Source organism: Lolium perenne, chromosome 7 (assembly GCF_019359855.2).
Source record: "Lolium perenne isolate Kyuss_39 chromosome 7, Kyuss_2.0, whole genome shotgun sequence".
Lineage (NCBI taxonomy): Eukaryota > Viridiplantae > Streptophyta > Magnoliopsida > Poales > Poaceae > Lolium > Lolium perenne.
In genome coordinates, this window is record NC_067250.2 from 107,160,017 (window position 1) to 107,180,831 (window position 20,815).

The 20,815-nt window shown below is 42.2% G+C and overlaps 1 long non-coding RNA gene across 1 annotated transcript; it reads left to right on the plus strand.

The window, feature by feature from the left end:
• Positions 1–292: 292 nt before the first annotated feature.
• LOC127312675 (uncharacterized) lies at positions 293–867 on the plus strand. Its single transcript, XR_007858502.1, has 2 exons — positions 293–426; positions 525–867. It is a non-coding gene; the product is annotated as an uncharacterized lncRNA (long non-coding RNA).
• Positions 868–20,815: the final 19,948 nt, after the last annotated feature.

Genomic DNA, 20,815 nt, shown 5'->3' on the forward strand with positions numbered 1-20,815 from the left:
TTGCAGAAGCGGTGGTCTGGATATATGATAAAGATCTCCATCGGCGATTCAGTGGCACAGCTACTTTTCTTTACCTAATTTTTTGTACTGTTCATGAAAGCCTTTTTTTTATGTAGCTCGCGAAACAAAAATAAATTATCCTATCTATAAATAGACACAATTATTGATATTGATTGCTATTAATTCGTACAGCCTATCCAGTCATCTACTTGAATGTAATTCAGGAGAAAAAAAAAGTCAAGTTCGCATTTGCTATAAATAGTTTTGCCATTCGTCCGTTCTCCTTCACAACTCACACATCAACAACAAACAACACCTTTTTCTGTCAACACCACAATTAGTAAGATTACCGTCAAAACCAACTAGTTAAGATGAGGACTAACCTGATGTTGCTTCTCACCCTCGCCTTCCTTGTGCTAACATCAGGTGCTCAATTATTTATCTCGTAGGTTTATCTAGCAACCCGTCGAGAAAATTATGGTCATGTTTTGATCCGCTCTTTTCTTCATTGTGAAAATCTACAGATGCAGTAACAAAGCCATCAACGGAAGGTAGCATCGAACCCGAGGGATGTACGTCAACCATTATCCCAGCGAATACGCCATGTGAAGCCCAGGATTGCCATGACCGATGTCTAAAGTCGGTCAATGGATCTGGCGAGTGTGTTCCTGGTGGGTGCAAGTGCACATTCTGCATATTTATTTGCTCCATTGCTCCACAGCAATGAAGAAACAGGTACTAACTAGCTAAGATAAGATACCATGTCCAGCGGAATGTAACCGATGAAATCGCAAAGAATGTAACGGAAAGGCTATTCAGCGGAATACAATAATAAATGATAAGTTGGACAGACCGTAAACTTCGTGATGGCTCAGGTAGCCCTTCTTAAGGTAATTGAAAATGTGTTTACCGTGATGAGGACAGTAGTTACAATAACCTCGAATGTCGCATGATCGGACGTTTTAGGTGCTTCATAACGATTGTGAGTTTAAGGAGTTGTACATTCACGGTAGATGTTGGTCTAACAAGCACGAGGCTCCCACATTGGCAAGATCGATCAGTTCTTTCATGTGGTTGACTAGTAGAAGTTGCACCTCACTGGTCAATAGATGCATTTGGCTGGAAACTATAAGTGTAGCTCGAGCTTCACATAGCTTGTTTTTTTGAAAAAATGAAAACAACATTTTAAAGTTTCAGAATCTAAAATTAAATCTAGCTATTGACAATACTGTGATCTACAAATGTGGAAAATATTAACTCAAAATACCACATATTCGGAGCTGTGCAAAAATGAAAAATTCTAACATCAATAGTAGTGAACGGTGTGAGAATAAAAATCTCAAAATCTGTCAGATTTTATCAATTTTTTGTAGCCTCGATTCTGAGGTATCTGGAGTTCAAATTTTACAGATTGGTCGATCACATATTTCTATATCTAGATTTTTCTCAATTTTTTTTAGAAACTTTAGAATCCCATTTTCAAATTTTGCAGAAAAAGTTCTACATGTAGCACGGGCTACAAAAAATCCACTCTCCATATTTGGCTGCATATTTATGTGGGCATGTTACCTCACAGCTTATTATGCTGACGATTATACATAATCATTGTTTGCTGGAACTTTGTGCGTATTAAGAAAATATATGCCAAATCATGCAATCGTTTAAACTTGTAATTGTCAGAACAAATTAGGTGGGTGGGCTGGCTCGTCTAGCTGCATGGTTAGACTTGCACAGTTACACAGTCTGGGTGTACTAATTTATCTCTTGAGAAGATAGGAGGCAGGCTTTGTTTTGTTTTAACAGTAGGTAGGAGGTAAGCTTTGTTCAATAATTTTAGAACTGCTTGATGGTTAATGTACACCAACTAAGAGGAACGTTTACGTGTGCCAAGCTCTACTCCCTTCATCCACGAATAAGTGTTTTTTTTTTGGAAGTCGAACATTTTCAAATTTCACTATATTTTACACAAAAATAGCTATATATGTGAGATTAAAGTGGTATATTATTGAACTACATGTCAAGACGAATCTAGTGATATTAATTAATTTCATAAATGCTATTGCCTTTTTTAGAAAGTTGGTCAAAGTTAATAATGTTTAACTTAAGACATGTCTTAACGTCTAATTATCTAAGGACGAAGGGAGTAGGTGTGATGCACACAACATGCATGAATCGCAGTGGAGATATCAGCATAATCCTACACGGAGGAGAGAGGAAGTAGGAGAGAGAGCGAAGCCGAAGGTTGCATGCTGGTCAAGCCCAATGACATGCATGGTTTAAATAATGAAATGCTAATTAAAGCCTATCTAAGAGTCAGTCTAATAGCTTTCTTATTATTTGGATAGGCTTTATGATGGTTGTAGGTGACATGGCATGACTATGTAGTCAACATTGGACTCTACTATTTATTTTGCTCTTATATAGAGCGGAATCAAACAATCAACACATAGTGACACTATCAATTGAGAAACACATGCAAAATTCCGAATGTGGCACCGTAGAGAACAAAATTCATGTGTGCACTTGCCAATCCAAAAACCCTAACATCAGGTATGAAAATTTACGAGTGCCCAAGGACTACGCACTGATCCATCCAGTAATTAATCATGCATCACCATGACATAATGTCGGCTGCACAAAGCTAGTATTTAGCGAAATACCTTGCTGAAGGGGTAAAATCTGGAGGCCTTGAAATCATATGCGGCGGCCTGAGATCCACACTACTAGGAAAACCCTTTATAGGTAGGAATGTATTATGTGGCACACCAAATAACCATGCGCCACTAAAAAAATTGTAGCGCACCCAGGCACGTGTGCCACTAAATTTGGAATTTTTGTGGCGCACCAACTCTTCATGCGCCACAGAATTTGGCATTTTTGTGGCGCACTAACTCTCCACGCGCCATAGAAATCTAGTGGGGCCCGCGAGCAATTATTGGGTTGACTAATTCTGAGTATTTCTGTGGCGCATGGAGCTGGATGAGCCACATAAATATCGAACTTTTGTGGTGCATGTGGCTAAATGTGCCATATAAAGAAGCATTTCTGTGGCGCATGGAGCCATGGAGCTACATGCACCACAGAAGTTTTTTCAACAGTCCACGAATCCCCCCTCCCCCGTGTATCGCATTTTTAGTGTTCAAAAAATCACAAAATATTACAAAAACTTCAAAAAAAAAAACTTTTGAATTGTACTTATATTAAGTGGTATACTTGTAGGAAAAATTGGAAAACTTGAATTTCGATGTATTTTGCAAAAAAAGATCATGAAATCTTCAAATGGCTTTCCTGGTTGTATACGAAGTTGGAAAAATACGCATAATATTTAGCATTTTTTTAATTAGAATATTTCAGTCGTATCTTACCAAAAAAAAAGTATGACTCAAACACAATCCGTGATACAACTTATTCAACTATTGAAGGCAAACAAGTATCCAGTTATTCAACTCAAAAATTTTATCTTATCATATTAAACACAAATTCAAAACAAGAAATAAAAAAAGAAAATAGAAGAGAATTCAAAATACACCTGGGTTAGCGGCTAAATTAGAGGCTATCTGGGGGCTAAATTGGGTTATAGCCACCTATTAGCGGCTTTTTCTCATTCGGCCTACAAATGGCATAGCCGCGGTGGCAGGTCTCCCAAAAAACTATAGCCAGCTATTTAAAACGTTGGCCAAAACTATAGAGCCATTATCTTGCAAAAGCGGTGGCCTGGATATAGGACAAAGATCTCCACCAGCGATTCAGCTGAAGATCTACTTTTCTTTACCTAAATTTTTGTACAGTTCATGTGGGATCCCTGTCAACCAGGGTGTCATGGACCTATGGTCGCTGGGCCCTCAGAGTCCACAACAAAACAATCACACGAGGAGGCTACTCTCGGGTGAGGCTTCGCGAGGCTTAAAACCCTCTCGGAGATATCAGGCTGGAGCAAAAGATTGGCTCGGGAAGGAACTCCCTCGCGGAGGTTCCCCAGACATCAACCTCTTCAAGTCAGGAAGCCCCTTTGGGGGCGATAAGATCAATCAAGGAAGCATAGGATTCCTTCTTCACCAAGCATGCAGCAAGGACAGGCGAAGTGGGCTCCAAAGCTACAAGAAAAGCTAGGCTGGCACCAGACACGTCATGGATGAGCTCAAAAGCTCCGTCCCGAGGAGGCAAGATTCTATTGCCTCTTTGGTGATTAAAGCGGGCTCGACGAGGACCAAGGCGCCAATACCCTATCCTTGCCTCTTTAGTGCAAGGCCAGGTGGACGGTGCAAGCTACCAACGGAGGGGTCATCAATGACCTTAGCATCTGCCATGGACCGACACTTTAATCGACCATGGACTATGTTCATCCTGTAAAAGGTGGGGGAGTTTGCCGCTCTCGGTTTGGAAATGTGGCAACCCTTCCCCCTCAAGATATTTCGAGGGAGGAGGACCAGCTCCTCTATAAAAGGACTAGCCTTGCTAGCATAGAGGTGGGAAGATCCTAAGCGATCGCAAACCCAAGACATCTGTACGGTCATCTTCTCCATTGTGACCTGCAATACATCCACCAAAGCAGGACGTAGGGGTTTTACCTCTCTGAGGGCCCTGAACATGGGTAACTGTCGTGTATCTCTCTGTAGTGCCCGCCTCGGTAAGGCGAAGATGTGATCTTCAGTCCCATGTGTTCGAACCTCTCGGGTTCGGATGACGAACACGAATCTCCGCCATTTGGCGCGCCAGGTAGGGGACTCAGTCCGTCATCGTTCTTATCTGATGGCCTTCGACTATATCTTCATGGCCAATCTGGCAGAGCTCGCGGGGCTGCCTGACCATCCCCGGGAGCCGGTCCTTGAGACTGCTCTGTGGCTGACGCAGGAGCTGCTCCGTCTCCGTCCGAAAGGAACGAGCTTCGACCCGTGGCTGGCCAGCATCTGCGGACTCGCACACGCGATGGCTGAGGTTGCGACGGTCGCTGGGGCTCGACAGAGGCTGCACCGGGAGGCGCTACACCTGTCGGGCATTCCTTCTTTCCCCTATCTCGGGGGCGAGTCAAGGTGAAGCCTAGCGGTGGCGGACGCGCCTGGTCCTCGAGCAGTAGAAGGAAAGAAGTCTCCACCTTAATGGAGCAACCAGAGCACACCTCGCGCCCGCTCGCACTGCGGGATCTCTTGTCTCTGAAGCAGCGTTCGGGAGAGCATCTGCATTCCTTCACAAAGCGTTTCACTAACGTCTACCTCTGGCTGCCTCAGGTCAGTGAAGCGCAAGGGGTGGAGACATTTCGTTTTGGTACCACCAACCTTCAGATGATTGAGCAGCTGACACTCTCCACGGAGCCGGTAACCACCGCTAGGCTCCTCGAGCTGGCACACGAGTGCGCCAACCGGGTGCAGAGCGAGGACGGTTCGTCAGGACCCTCGCGGTACGGAGGACCAATTCGCCGGTACCGGTCTAGATCTCCTACCTGGCACCCCAGTGACACTCAGTCTCCGGGTGAGTCGGAAGGAGGATCTCCAGCGCGCCAAGGATAAGCAGGGGCTCGGGGCTAGGGAATCACGCCATCAACGTGCATCCCACACGCTCACGGCTAACCTAGTAAGGAACAGCCAGAGGCTCTGTCAGGACAACATCAGCAAATGACCAGGCCATTTGCAGTCTGGGGCTTATTGTGCCACCCCTTGCGGGGCACGCCAGCTGCAAAGTGCTCAGGTCAGGCTTATTTTCTTCAATCGTCAAATCCTTCAAGAATGCGCTATGCGCCTATTTCTCTCAGATAGGTATTTGAGAAGTTTGCAAACTGGTCTTTCAGATTGGTCTTTATGAAGTTCACAAACTGGTCTCTCAGATTGTTCTTTATGAAGTTCACAAACTGGTCTCTCGGATTGGCCTTTATGAGGATCTCAAGCTGGTCTTTTGGATTGGTCTTCATGGAATTCAAACACGTGTCTCAAAGCATTCCCTGACTTCTCGATTGTGTGCACCGCGCGAGCGGGGGATAGGCACGATGCCTTAGTCGGGGTAACCCATCAGTCCTACACTTGGGTACTGAGCTCTGGCAGCGGGGTCGCTACCCGCACTAAGCCACCTCACCAAGTCACTAGGTATCCGATCTCCTCCCACGACAACCCACTCGAGGAACGCATCGCACGAGAAAAACAACACGTAGAACCCTTCGGTTACCACCCTGAGGAACCAACAAAGAGTCATGGTAAAGCCTAAGGTGCAGGTCTACGGTTACCTCCTCGAGGAACCAACAGAATCCGCTGACATGATAACTCTTATACATGTGCAAACCTTACATTCACCTCCCCGAGGGACTTACAAGGAGACACATCAGAGCCTACATGTGAATCTTATGGTCGCCTCCTAGAGGAACCATCAAGAGAACGCATACAGGACACCCCTCATGTGCAAACCTTACAGTCACCTCCTCGAGGGACCAACAAGGAGTCGCGTTTAGAGCCTACATGTAAAGTTTTACGGTTACCTCCTCGAGGAACCAACCAGAACAGGCATACATGACACCCCTCGTGTGCAAACCTTACGGTCGTCTCCTCGAGGGACCAACAAGGAGTCACGTTCAGAGCCTACAAGTAAAGTCTTACGGTTACCTCCTCGAGGAACCAACAAGAACATGCATACAGGACACGCCTCACGTGAAAGCCTTACAGTTACCTACCCGAGGAACTAACAAGGAACACGTTCAGAGCCTACATGCAAAGTCTTACGGTTGCATCCTCGAGGAACCAACAAGAACACACATACATGACGGTTTTCTTGCAGGAAATTCTTATCCAGAATAGGCACATCCCTGCTAAGGAGCCTACATGATCATCTCACAAACGCCCCTCAGAGGGATCAAGGAGTATCATTAAAGGACATATTATACGCTAGTATGGCCCTAAGGTTCTGAATACAAAAGAGCTAAGGGAATGACACTAAAGGCGTTCTTAACACAACGAAGAATCTGATGCAAGCGGAAGAAGGAGCCTTGCTCAGGCCGCAAAGTCGCTGTCATCAGAGGTGCTCTCGCCGGAGTCACCATTATTCTCGAATTCCGACTCATCGGATCCTGGCTCACCAAAGTCACTGCTACCAGAGCCTTCGGCTCCGGAGCCTTCCTTATTCAAGGCAGCATCCCCTCCAGCAGCATCCGGCGCCGGCCCGCATCGGAACTTCCCAAGGAAAAGCCACGTGCGCTCGGCAACCCGTGCCTTGTGATACGTCTCCAACGTATCGATAATTTCTTATGTTCCATGCCACATTATTGATGTTATCTACATGTTTTATGCACACTTTATGTCATATTCGTGCATTTTCTGGAACTAACCTATTAACAAGATGCCGAAGTGCCAGTTGCTGTTATCTGCTGTTTTTGGTTTCAGAAATCCTAGTAACGAAATATTCTCGGAATTGGACGAAATCAACGCCCAGGGTCCTATTTTGCCACGAAGCTTCCAGAAGTCCGAAGAAGAGACGAAGAGGGGCCACGAGGGGGCCACACCCTAGGGCGGCGTGGCCCCCCCCTTGGCCACGCGGCCCTGTGGTGTGGGGCCCTCGTGCCGCCTCTTGACCTGCCCTTCCGCCTACTTAAAGCCTCCGTTGCGAAAACCCCAGTACCGAGAGCCACGATACGGAAAACCTTCCAGAGACGCCGCCGCCGCCGATCCCATCTCGGGGGATCCAGGAGATCGCCTCCGGCACCCTGCCGGAGAGGGGAATCATCTCCCGGAGGACTCTACGCCGCCATGGTCGCCTCCGGTGTGATGTGTGAGTAGTCTACCCCTGGACTATGGGTCCATAGCAGTAGCTAGATGGTTGTCTTCTCCCCATTGTGCTATCATTGTCGGATCTTGTGAGCTGCCTAACATGATCAAGATCATCTATCTGTAATTCTATATGTTGCGTTTGTTGGGATCCGATGAATAGAGAATACTTGTTATGTTGATTATCAAAGCTATGTCTATGTGTTGTTTATGATCTTGCATGCTCTCCGTTATTAGTAGATGCTCTGGCCAAGTTGATGCTAGTAACTCTAAGAGGGAGTATTTATGCTCGATAGTGGGTTCATGTCTCCGTGAATCTGGAGGAGTGACAAGAACCACTAAGGTTACGGATGTGCTGTTGCCACTAGGGATAAAACATTGGTGCTATGTTCAAGGATGTAGTCACTAGTTACATTACGCGCAATACTTAATGCAATTGTCTGTTGTTAGCAACTTAATACTGGAGGGGGTTCGGATGATAACCTGAAGGTGGACTTTTTAGGCATAGATGCATGCTAGATAGCGGTCTATGTACTTTGTCGTAATGCCCAATTAAATCTCACTATACTCATCATGATATGTATGTGCATGGTCATGCCCTCTTTATTTTTCAATTGCCCAACTGTAATTTGTTCACCCAACATGCTATTTATCTTATGGGAGAGACACCTCTAGTGAACTGTGGACCCCGGTCCAATTCTCTATACTGAAATACAATCTACTGCAATACTTGTTCTACTGTTTTCTGCAAACAATCATCGTCCACACAATACATTTAATCCTTTGTTACAGCAAGCCGGTGAGATTGACAACCTCACTGTTTCGTTGGGGCAAAGTACTTTGGTTGTGTTGTGCAGGTTCCACGTTGGCGCCGGAATCCCTGGTGTTGCGCCGCACTACATCCCGCCGCCATCAACCTTCAACGTGCTTCTTGACTCCTACTGGTCCGATTAAACCTTGGTTTCTTGCGAGGAAACTTGCCGCTGTGCGCATCACACCTTCCTCTTGGGGTTCCCAACGGACGTGTCAACCACACGCATCAAGCAAATTTCTGGCGCCGTTGCCGGGGAGATCAAGACACGCTGCAAGGGGAGTCTCCACTTCTCAATCTCTTTACTTTGTTTTTGTCTTGCTTAGTTTTATTTATTACTTTGTTTGCTGCACTAAATCAAAATACAAAAAAATTAGTTGCTAGTTTTACTTTATTTGCTATCTTGTTTGCTATATCAAAAACACAAAAAAATTAGTTTACTTGCATTTACTTTATCTAGTTTGCTTTATTTACTGTTGCTAAAATGGCCAACCCTGAAAATACTAAGTTGTGTGACTTCACAACCACAAATAATAATGATTTCTTATGCACACCTATTGCTCCACCTGCTACTACAGCAGAATTCTTTGAAATTAAACCTGCTTTACTGAATCTTGTTATGCGAGAGCAATTTTCTGGTGTTAGTTCTGATGATGCTGCTGCCCATCTTAATAATTTTGTTGAATTGTGTGAAATGCAAAAATATAAAGATGTAGATGGTGACATTATAAAATTAAAATTGTTCCCTTTCTCATTAAGAGGAAGAGCTAAAGATTGGTTGCTATCTCTGCCTAAGAATAGTATTGATTCATGGACTAAATGCAAGGATGCTTTTATTGGTAGATATTATCCCCCTGCTAAAATTATATCTTTGAGGAGTAGCATAATGAATTTTAAACAATTAGATACTGAACATGTTGCTCAAGCTTGGGAAAGAATGAAATGTCTGGTTAAAAATTACCCAACCCATGGACTGACTACTTGGATGATCATCCAAACCTTCTATGCAGGACTAAATTTTTCTTCATGGAATTTATTGGATTCAGCTGCTGGAGGTACCTTTATGTCCATCACTCTTGGTGAAGCAACAAAGCTTCTTGATAATATGATGATCAACTACTCTGAATGGCACACGGAAAGAGCTCCACAAGGTAAGAAGGTAAATTCTGTCGAAGAAACCTCTTCCTTGAGTGATAAGATTGATGCTATTATGTCTATGCTTGTGAATGATAGGACTAATATTGATCCTAATAATGTTCCATTAGCTTCATTGGTTGCACAAGAAGAACATGTTGATGTAAACTTCATTAAAAATAATAATTTCAACAACAATGCTTACCGGAACAATTCTAGTAACAACTATAGGCCATATCCTTATAATAATGGCAACGGCTATGGTAATTCTTATGGGAATTCTTACAACAATAATAGGAGTTCACCCCCTGGACTTGAAGCCATGCTTAAAGAATTTATTAGTACACAAACTGCTTTTAACAAATCTGTTGAAGAAAAGCTTGGGAAAATTGATATACTTGCTTCTAAAGTCGATAGTCTTGCTGCTGATGTTGATCTTTTGAAATCGAAAGTCATGCCTAATGAAAATCATCATAATAAAATTGTTACTACAGCAAATGCCATCCAAGTTAGAATTAATGAGAATATAAGATTAATGGCTGAACTGCGTGCTAGGTGGGATAGAGAAGAAAATGAAAAACTAGCTAAAGAGAAGAATGTAGCTAAAGTTTGGACTATTACCACCACTTGTAATGCTAATGCTACACATGTTGCTGCACCTCCTACTAATAATAATAAAAGAATTGGTGTTAGCAATGTTTCCACTTCTAATGCAAAGCGCGAGAAAGCTGCTAAAGCTAAAATCATTGAAATCGCACTGTGATAAAGCTGCTGAAATTTTTTCCAACATTGGGAATGAAGATCCCATTGCTTTAGATTATAATGGTTTGAATTTTGATGATTGCCACATCTCTGAACTTATAAAGTTCTTACAAAAACTTGCTAAAAGTCCTAATGCTAGTGCTATTAATTTGGCTTTCACGCAACATATTACAAATGCTCTCATAAAAGCTAGAGAAGAGAAACTAGAGCGCGAAGCCTCTATTCCTAAAAAGCTAGAGGATGGTTGGGAGCCCATCATTAAGATGAAGGTTAAAGATTTTGATTGCAATGCTTTATGTGATCTTGGTGCAAGTATTTCTGTTATGCCTAAGAAAATTTATAATATGCTTGACTTGCCACCGCTGCAAAATTGTTATTTGGATGTTAATCTTGCTGATCATTCTACAAAGAAACCTTTGGGGAAAGTTGATAATGTTCGCATTACTGTTAACAATAACCTTGTCCCCGTTGATTTTGTTGTCTTGGATATTGAATGCAATGCATCTTGTCCCATTATATTGGGAAGACCTTTTCTTGTTTGTTGGTGCTATCATTGATATGAAGGAAGGTAATATAAAATATCAATTTCCTCTCAAGAAAGGTATGGAGCACTTCCCTAGAAAGAGAATGAAGTTACCTTTTGATTCTATTATGAGAACAAATTATGATGTTGACACTTCGTCTCTTGATAATACTTGACACACACTTTCTGCGCCTAGCTGAAAGGCGTTAAAGAAAAGCGCTTATGGGAGACAACCCATGTTTTTACCTACAGTACTTTGTTTTTTATTTTGTGTTTTGGAAGTTGTTTACTACTGTAGCAACCTCTCCTTATCTTAGTTTAGTGTTTTATTGTGCCAAGTAAAGCCGTTGATAGAAAAGTTCATACTAGATTTGGATTACTGCGTAGAAACAGATTTCTTTGCTGTCACGAATCTGGGCTGTTTTCCCCTGTAGGTAACTCAGAAAATTATGCCAATTTACATGAGTGATCCTCAGATATGTACGCAACTTTCATTCAATTTGAGAATTTTCATTTGAGCAAGTCTGGTGCCTCGATAAAATTTGTCAATACGAACTGTTCTGTTTTGACAGATTCTGCCTTTTATTTCGCATTGCCTCTTTTGCTATGTTGGATGAATTTCTTTGATCCATTAATGTCCAGTAGCATTATGCAATGTCCAGAAGTGTTAAGAATGATTGTGTCACCTCTGAATATGTTAATTTTTATTGTCGCTAACCCTCTAATGAGTTGTTCTAAGTTTGGTGTGGAGGAAGTTTTCAAGGATCAAGAGAGGAGTATGATGCAACATGATCAAGGAGAGTGAAAGCTCTAAGCTTGGGGATGCCCCGGTGGTTCACCCCTGCATATATCAAGAAGACTCAAGCGTCTAAGCTTGGGGATGCCCCCCTGAAACTATATTTATTCCATCACATCTTATGTGTTTTGCTTGGAGCGTCGGTTTGTTTTTGTTTTTTTTGTTTTGTTTGAATAAAATGGATCCTAGCATTCACTTTATGGGAGAGAGACACGCTCCGCTGTAGCATATGGACAAGTATGTCCTTAGTTTCTACTCATAGTATTCATGGCGAAGTTTCTCCTTCGTTAAATTGTTATATGGTTGGAATTGGAAAATGATACATGTAGTAATTGCTATAAATGTCTTGGGTAATGTGATACTTGGCAATTGTTGTGCTCATGTTTAAGCTCTTGCATCATATGCTTTGCACCCATTAATGAAGAAATACATAGAGCATGCTAAAATTTGGTTTGCATATTTGGTTTCTCTAAGGTCTAGATAATTTCTAGTATTGAGTTTGAACAACAAGGAAGACGGTGTAGAGTCTTATAATGTTTTCAATATGTCTTTTATGTGAGTTTTGCTGCACCGGTTCATCCTTGTGTTTGTTTCAAATAAGCCTTGCTAGCCTAAACCTTGTATCGAGAGGGAATACTTCTCATGCATCCAAAATACTTGAGCCAACCACTATGCCATTTGTGTCCACCATACCTACCTACTACATGGTATTTTCCGCCATTCCAAAGTAAATTGCTTGAGTGCTACCTTTAAAATTCCATCATTCGCCTTTGCAATATATAGCTCATGGGACAAATAGCTTAAAAACTATTGTGGTATTGAATATGTAATTATGCACCTTATCTCTTATTAAAGTTGCTTGTTGTGCGATAACCATGTTCACTGGGGACGCCATCAACTATTCATTGTTGAATTTCATGTGAGTTGCTATGCATGTTCGTCTTGTCTGAAGTAAGAGCGATCTACCACCCTATGGTTAAGCATGCATATTGTTAGAGAAGAACATTGGGCCGCTAACTAAAGCCATGATCCATGGTGGAAGTTTCAGTTTTGGACATATATCCTCAATCTCAAATGAGAAAATTATTAATTGTTGTTACATGCTTATGCATAAAAGAGGAGTCCATTATCTGTTGTCTATGTTGTCCCGGTATGGATGTCTAAGTTGAAGAATAATCAATCGCGAGAAATCCAATGCGAGCTTTCTCCTTAGACCTTTGTACAGGCGGCATAGAGGTACCCCTTTGTGACACTTGGTTAAAACATGTGCATTGTGATGATCCGGTAGTCCAAGCTAATTAGGACAAGGTGCGGGCACTATTAGTATACTATGCATGAGGCTTGCAACTTGTAAGATATAATTTACATGATACATATGCTTTATTACTACCGTTGACAAAATTGTTTCATGTTTTCAAAATCAAAGCTCTAGCACAAATATAGCAATCGATGCTTTTCCTCTATGGAGGATCATTCTTTTACTTTCATTGTTGAATCAGTTCACCTATTTCTCTCCACCTCAAGAAGCAAACACTTGTGTGAACTGTGCATTGATTCCTACATACTTGCATATTGCACTGATTATATTACTCTATGTTGACAATATCCATGAGATATACATGTTATAAGTTGAAAGCAATCGCTGAAACTTAATCTTCCTTTGTGTTGCTTCAATGCTTTTACTATGAATTATTGCTTTATGAGTTAACTCTTATGCAAGACTTATTGATGCTTGTCTTGAAGTACTATTCATGAAAAGTCTTTGCTATATGATTCACTTGTTTACTCATGTCATATACATTGTTTTGATCGCTGCATTCACTACATATGCTTTACAAATAGTATGATCAAGGTTATGATGGCATGTCACTCCAGAAATTATCTGTGTTATCGTTTTACCTGCTCGGGACGAGCAGAACTAAGCTTGGGGATGCTGATACGTCTCCAACGTATCGATAATTTCTTATGTTCCATGCCACATTATTGATGTTATCTACATGTTTTATGCACACTTTATGTCATATTCGTGCATTTTCTGGAACTAACCTATTAACAAGATCTTTGAAGTGCCGATTCTTTGTTTTACGCTATTTTTGGTTTCAGAAATCCTAGTAACGAAATATTCTCAGAATTGGACGAAATCAACGCCCAGGGTCCTATTTTGCCACGAAGCTTCCAGAAGTCCGAAGAAGAGACGAAGAGGGGCCACGAGGGGGCCACACCCTAGGGCGGCGCCGCCCCCCGTGGCCGCGCGGCCACGTGGTGTGGGGCCCTCGTGCCGCCTCTTGACCTGCCCTTCCGCCTACTTAAAGCCTCCGTTGTGAAAACCCCGGTCGAGAGCCACGAAACGGAAAACCTTCCAGAGACCCCGCCGCCGCCGATCCCATCTCGGGGATCCGGAGATCGCCTCCGGCACCTGCCGGAGAGGGGAATCATCTCCCGGAGGACTCTACGCCGCCATGGTCGCCTCCGGTGTGATGTGTGAGTAGTCTACCCCTGGACTATGGGTCCATAGCAGTAGCTAGATGGTTGTCTTCTCCCCATTGTGCTATCATTGTCGGATCTTGTGAGCTGCCTAACATGATCAAGATCATCTATCTGTAATTCTATATGTTGCGTTTGTTGGGATCCGATGAATAGAGAATACTTGTTATGTTGATTATCAAAGCTATGTCTATGTGTTGTTTATGATCTTGCATGCTCTCCGTTATTAGTAGATGCTCTGGCCAAGTTGATGCTAGTAACTCCAAGAGGGAGTATTTATGCTCGATAGTGGGTTCATGTCTCCGTGAATCTGGAGGAGTGACAAGAACCACTAAGGTTACGGATGTGCTGTTGCCACTAGGGATAAAACATTGGTGCTATGTTCAAGGATGTAGTCACTAGTTACATTACGCGCAATACTTAATGCAATTGTCTGTTGTTAGCAACTTAATACTGGAGGGGGTTCGGATGATAACCTGAAGGTGGACTTTTTAGGCATAGATGCATGCTGGATAGCGGTCTATGTACTTTGTCGTAATGCCCAATTAAATCTCACTATACTCATCATGATATGTATGTGCATGGTCATGCCCTCTTTATTTGTCAATTGCCCAACTGTAATTTGTTCACCCAACATGCTATTTATCTTATGGGAGAGACACCTCTAGTGAACTGTGGACCCCGGTCCAATTCTCTATACTGAAATACAATCTACTGCAATACTTGTTCTACTGTTTTCTGCAAACAATCATCTTCCACACAATACATTTAATCCTTTGTTACAGCAAGCCGGTGAGATTGACAACCTCACTGTTTCGTTGGGGCAAAGTACTTTGGTTGTGTTGTGCAGGTTCCACGTTGGCGCCGGAATCCCTGGTGTTGCGCCGTACTACATCCCGCCGCCATCAACCTTCAACGTGCTTCTTGACTCCTACTGGTCCGATTAAACCTTGGTTTCTTACTGAGGGAAACTTGCCGCTGTGCGCATCACACCTTCCTCTTGGGGTTCCCAACGGACGTGTCAACCACACGCATCACCTTGCTCAATCAAACTTGAGCTGGGTCGATGTTCTTTGCCGGAACAACAGGGTGTCCCAGGAGATCCTTGTTGTCCAGGCCCGGCGTGAGGCGCTCAAGGTTGGAGAAGAGGCGAGCGGCCGCCTTCTTCAAGAGAGTAAGACACACGTCGTCGACGTACTCTTCCCACTTAGGAGCAACCTCCTCCCGCAAGCGCACGATGCGGTCAAGGAGCTCCAGGAAGGCTCCAGGTTCATTGGAGTCCAAGGGAGCCTCAGTGCCCACGGGATCTGCACCGAAGCTAGGAAGATGCTGCTTCACACGAAGGAACAGGGTGTGATACGTTGCAAACATATCTATAATTTTTTATGCTCCATGCTTGTTTTACACCAATTTCTATATGTTTTGTTTACACTTCATGGCATTTTTATGAATTTTCTGGAACTAACCTATTGACAAGATGCCATAGTGTTAGTTCTTGTTTTCTGCTGTTTTTTTATTTCAAAAAAGTTGTACATGAAATATTATCGGATTTGGACGAAACGAAAGCCGAAGTTCCTATTTTACTGTCACGAAGACAGAGTCCAGAGGAGAGACGAAGAAGAGCCAGGAGGCGGCTGTAACACCCCAACTTTTGCAACCTTATTTAGTTTTCATAGTGCAAAAATCAGGGGGAACAATTTTTTTTCTAAAGACTAATTAAGATGAATTGTCTTGATCTGCTTGAAGATGATTTTGCTTGATTTGCTGGTAGATGAATTATCTTGTTATACTGGTTGAAAAGTTGTCTTGATCTACCTCCAAGAACAAGATCTCTAGCATTAAAACAACTTAGCAACTAACTAAATAAAACACATGTGTGGCCCTGGAAAATTCTTTTCCTTTCCCTACCAATACATTAAATCCTATGCTTGGTGTTTTCCCATAAGTACCTCAACACAAAATTTCTAGTCTCCAGAAAAATAGTGAAGCTATGGTCACTCTTGTATTACCTTAACCTCCTCCCTGCAAAAACATTTGAAAAGCATTTCACAAAAATCACGAAACCTCTTTTGATTTGTACTATGACTCAAAATATTAATTCAAAGGATCTTGCCAAAAACCTTTCCTTCTAAATTTGGCTATGATCACCTTTGATCATGGAATCACAAAAGGATTTCTAAAAGATATTTTTTTATTTTTCCACAAAGTATTTACCAAATGGTTTACCCTTACTTTATGTGGCTTTTCCTTTTTTTTTAAAGGCTTTTATATTCAGTCTTGGTTTCCATAGGAAAATGGAATGATTCATATTTATTCTATTTCAACCATGGATCATTATACTCTTCTAAAACCCTTCTCAGCTTTTTTAATAATTTCAGGATCCACCTTAAATTCATAATCTTTATCTTTAATCTCAATAGCTGGACCATTAACATTCTTAACAACGGGGAAATAATCATCAAGAGGAGAATTTTTATAGCTATTGATACGTCTCCGACGTATCGATAATTTCTTATGTTCCATGCCACATTATTGATGATACCTACATGTTTTATGCACACTTTATGTCATATTTATGCATTTTCCGGCACTAACCTATTAATGAGATGCCGAAGAGCCGATTCTTGTTTCTGCTGTTTTTGGTTTCAGAAATCCTAGTAAGGAAATATTCTCGGAATTGGACGAAATCAACGCCCAGGGGCCTATTTTCACACGAAGCTTCCAGAAGACCGAAGGAGTCACGAAGTGGGGCCATGGGGCGCCGACACACTAAGGCGGCGCGGCCCAAGCCCTGGCCGCGCCGGCCTGTCGTGTGGGGCCCTCGTGCGGCCCTGACCTATCTCCTCCGCCTACTTATAGCCTTCGTCGCGAAACCCCCAGTACCGAGAGCCACGATACGGAAAACCTTCCAGAGACGCCGCCGCCGCCAATCCCATCTCGGGGGATTCAGGAGATCGCCTCCGGCACCCTGCCGGAGAGGGGAATCATCTCCCGGAGGACTCTTCACTGCCATGGTCGCCTCCGGAGTGATGAGTGAGTAGTTCACCCCTGGACTATGGGTCCATAGCAGTAGCTAGATGGTCATCTTCTCCTAATTGTGCTTCATTGTCGGGTCTTGTGAGCTGCCTAACATGATCAAGATCATCTATCTGTAATGCTATATGTTGTGTTTGTTGGGATCCGATGGATAGAGAATACTATGTTATGTTGATTATCAATTTATATCTATATGTTGTTTATGATCTTGCATGCTCTCCGTTGTTAGTAGAGGCTCTGGCCAAGTTTTTGCTAGTAACTCCAAGGGGGAGTATATATGCTCGATAGTGGGTTCATGCCTCCATTAAATCTGGGACAGTGATAGAAAGTTCTAAGGTTGTGGATGTGCTGTTGCCACTAGGGATAAAACATCGATGCTATGTCCGAGGATGTAGTTGTTGATTACATTATGCACCATACTTAATGCAATTGTCTGTTGTTTGGAACTTAATACTGGAAGGGGTTCGGATGATAACCTGAAGGTGGACTTTTTAGGCATAGATGCATGCTGGATAGCGGTCTATGTACTTTGTCGTAATGCCCAATTAAATCTCACTATACTCATCATATCATGTATGTGCATTGTCATGCCCTCTCTATTTGTCAATTGCCCAACTATAATTTGTTCACCCAACATGCTTATTCTTATGGGAGAGACACCTCTAGTGAACTGTGGACCCCGGTCCATTCTTTTAATCGAATACAATCTATTGCAATTCTTGTTCTACTGTTTTCTGCAAACAATCATCATCCACACTATACATCTAATCTTTTGTTACAGCAAGCCGGTGAGATTGACAACCTCACTGTTTCGTTGGGGCAAAGTACTTTGGTTGTGCTGTGCAGGTTCCACGTTGGCGCTGGAATCCCTGGTGTTGCGCCGCACTACATCTCGCCGCCATCAACCTTCAACGTGCTTCTTGGCTCCTACTGGTTCGATAGACCTGGGTTTCTTACTGAGGGAAAACTTGCTGCTGTACGCATCACACCTTCATCTTGGGGTTCCCAACGGACGCGTGCTGTACGCGTATCAAGCTCTTTTTCTGGCGCCGTTGCCGGGGAGATCAAGACACGCTGCAAGGGGAGTCTCCACATCCAATCTCTTTACTTTGTTTTTGTCTTGCTTTATTTTATTTACTTTCTTGTTTGCTGCATTATATCAAAATACAAAAAAATTAGTTGCTAGCTTTACTTTATTTGCTATCTTGTTTGCTATATTAAAAACACAAAAAAATTAGTTACTTGCATTTGCTTATTTCAACATGTTTCCTTTTAATTTTACTGTAAAAGATATGCCTGTGGGACAAGGGTCTATAATTGGAAGAGATAATATAGAAGAATTCTTCACCCATGTTAGTATGCATGAAGATCTTAAAGATATACCACTGGCAAAAGCTGTCCTTACCTATGAAGATGCCTCTGTTTGTTTGGTACGCATGATGGAAGCTAGATTTATTAGTCTCAACCCCATGATACAACACATGTTCCTTACACTTTCTGATATGGAGAGGGGAGAGAAGAGAGATTTTGTTCTAAAAGTCCTAGTGCGAGAATTTGAGGATATAGCCAAAGAAGCTAGAAAAGTTTTTAGTAAGCATGAGAGGCTTGGTATGATCACCGATTTTAAAAGAACACTTGAAAAGATGGATATGGATAGAATTAAGTACACTAATAATGTTAATGATGGTGGGGAGATTAAAGCACCAATACCATGTAAGCTCCTAGCGATGCATGAAGCTCTAGATGATAATTATGCTTGGCTTGTCCCTCAAAATTTGTTTGATGAGAGTAGCAAGCCCAAGACTAATGAAAAGGGAGCCGCTGAAACCTATGTATCCAAAATACAATGCATGGTTGATAAAACTCCAAACCCCGCTGTAGATGCATCAACTCTTGATAATACTTGATATACACTTTCTGCGCCTAGCTGAAAGGCGTTAAAGAAAAGCGCTTATGAGAGACAACCCATGATTTTACTACTGCACCTTTATTTTATATTTGAGTCTTGGAAGTTGTTACTACTGTAGCAACCTCTCCTTATCTTGTTTTGTTGCATTGTTGTGCCAAGTAAAGTCGTTGATAGTAAGGTTCATACTAGATTTGGATTACTGCGCAGAAACAGATTTCTTTGCTGTCAGGAATTTGGGCCTAATTCTCTGTAGGTAACTCAGAAAATTATGCCAATTTACTTGAGTGATCCCCAGATATGTACGCAACTTTCATTCAATTTGAGCATTTTCATTTGAGCAAGTCTGGTGCCTCAATAAAATTCGTCTTTTCGAACTGTTCTGTTTTGACAGATTCTTCCTTTTATTTCGCATTGCCTGTTTTGCTATGCTTGATGGATTTTTCGATTCCATTAACTTTCAGTAACTTTGTGCAATGTCCAGAAGTGTTAAGAATGATTATGTCACCTCTGAACATGTAAATTTTGATTGTGCACTAACCCTCTAATGAGTTGTTATAAGCTTGGTGTGGATGAAGTTTTCAAGGATCAAGAGAGGAGGATGATACAATATGATCAAGGAGAGTGAAAGCTCTAAGCTTGGGGATGCCCCGGTGGTTCACCCCTGCATATTTCAAGAAGACTCAAGCGTCTAAGCTTGGGGATGCCCAAGGCATCCCCTTCTTCATCGACAACATTATCAGATTCCTCTAGTGAAACTATATTTTTATTCCGTCACATCTTATGCACTTTGCTTGGAGCGTCGGTTTGTTTTTGTTTTTGTTTTGTTTGAATAAAGTTGGATCCTAGCATTAATTGTGTGGGAGAGAGACACGCTCCGCTGTTGCATATGGACAAATATGTCCTTAGGCTTTACTCATAGTATTCATGGCGAAGGTTGAATCTTCTTCGTTAAATTGTTATATGGTTGGAAACGGGAAATGCTACATGTAGTAATTCTAAAAATGTCTTGGATAATTTGATACTTGGCAATTGGTGTGCTCATGTTTAAGCTCTTGCATCATATACTTTGCACCTATTAATGAAGAAATACATAGAGCTTGCTAAAATTTGGTTTGCATAATTGGTCTCTCTCTAAGGTCTAGATAATTTCTAGTAAGGGGTTGAACAACAAGGAAGACGGTGTAGAGTCTTATAATGTTTACAATATGTCTTTTATGTGAGTTTTGCTGCACCAGTTCATCCTTGTGTTTGTTTCAAATAACCTTGCTAGCCTAAACCTTGTATCGAGAGGGAATACTTCTCATGCATCCAAAATCCTTGAGCCAACCACTATGCCATTTGTGTCCACCATACCTACCTACTACATGGTATTTCTCCGCCATTCCAAAGTAAATTGCTTGAGTGCTACCTTTAAATTTCTATCATCTACCTTTACAATATATAGCTCATGGGACAAATAGCCTAAAAACTATTGTGGTATTGAATATGTACTTATGCACTTTATCTCTTATTAAGTTGCTTGTTGTGCGATAACCATGTTCCTGGGGACGCCCTCAACTACTCTTTGTTGAATATCATGTGAGTTGCTATGCATGTCCGTCTTGTCTGAAGTATGGGAGAT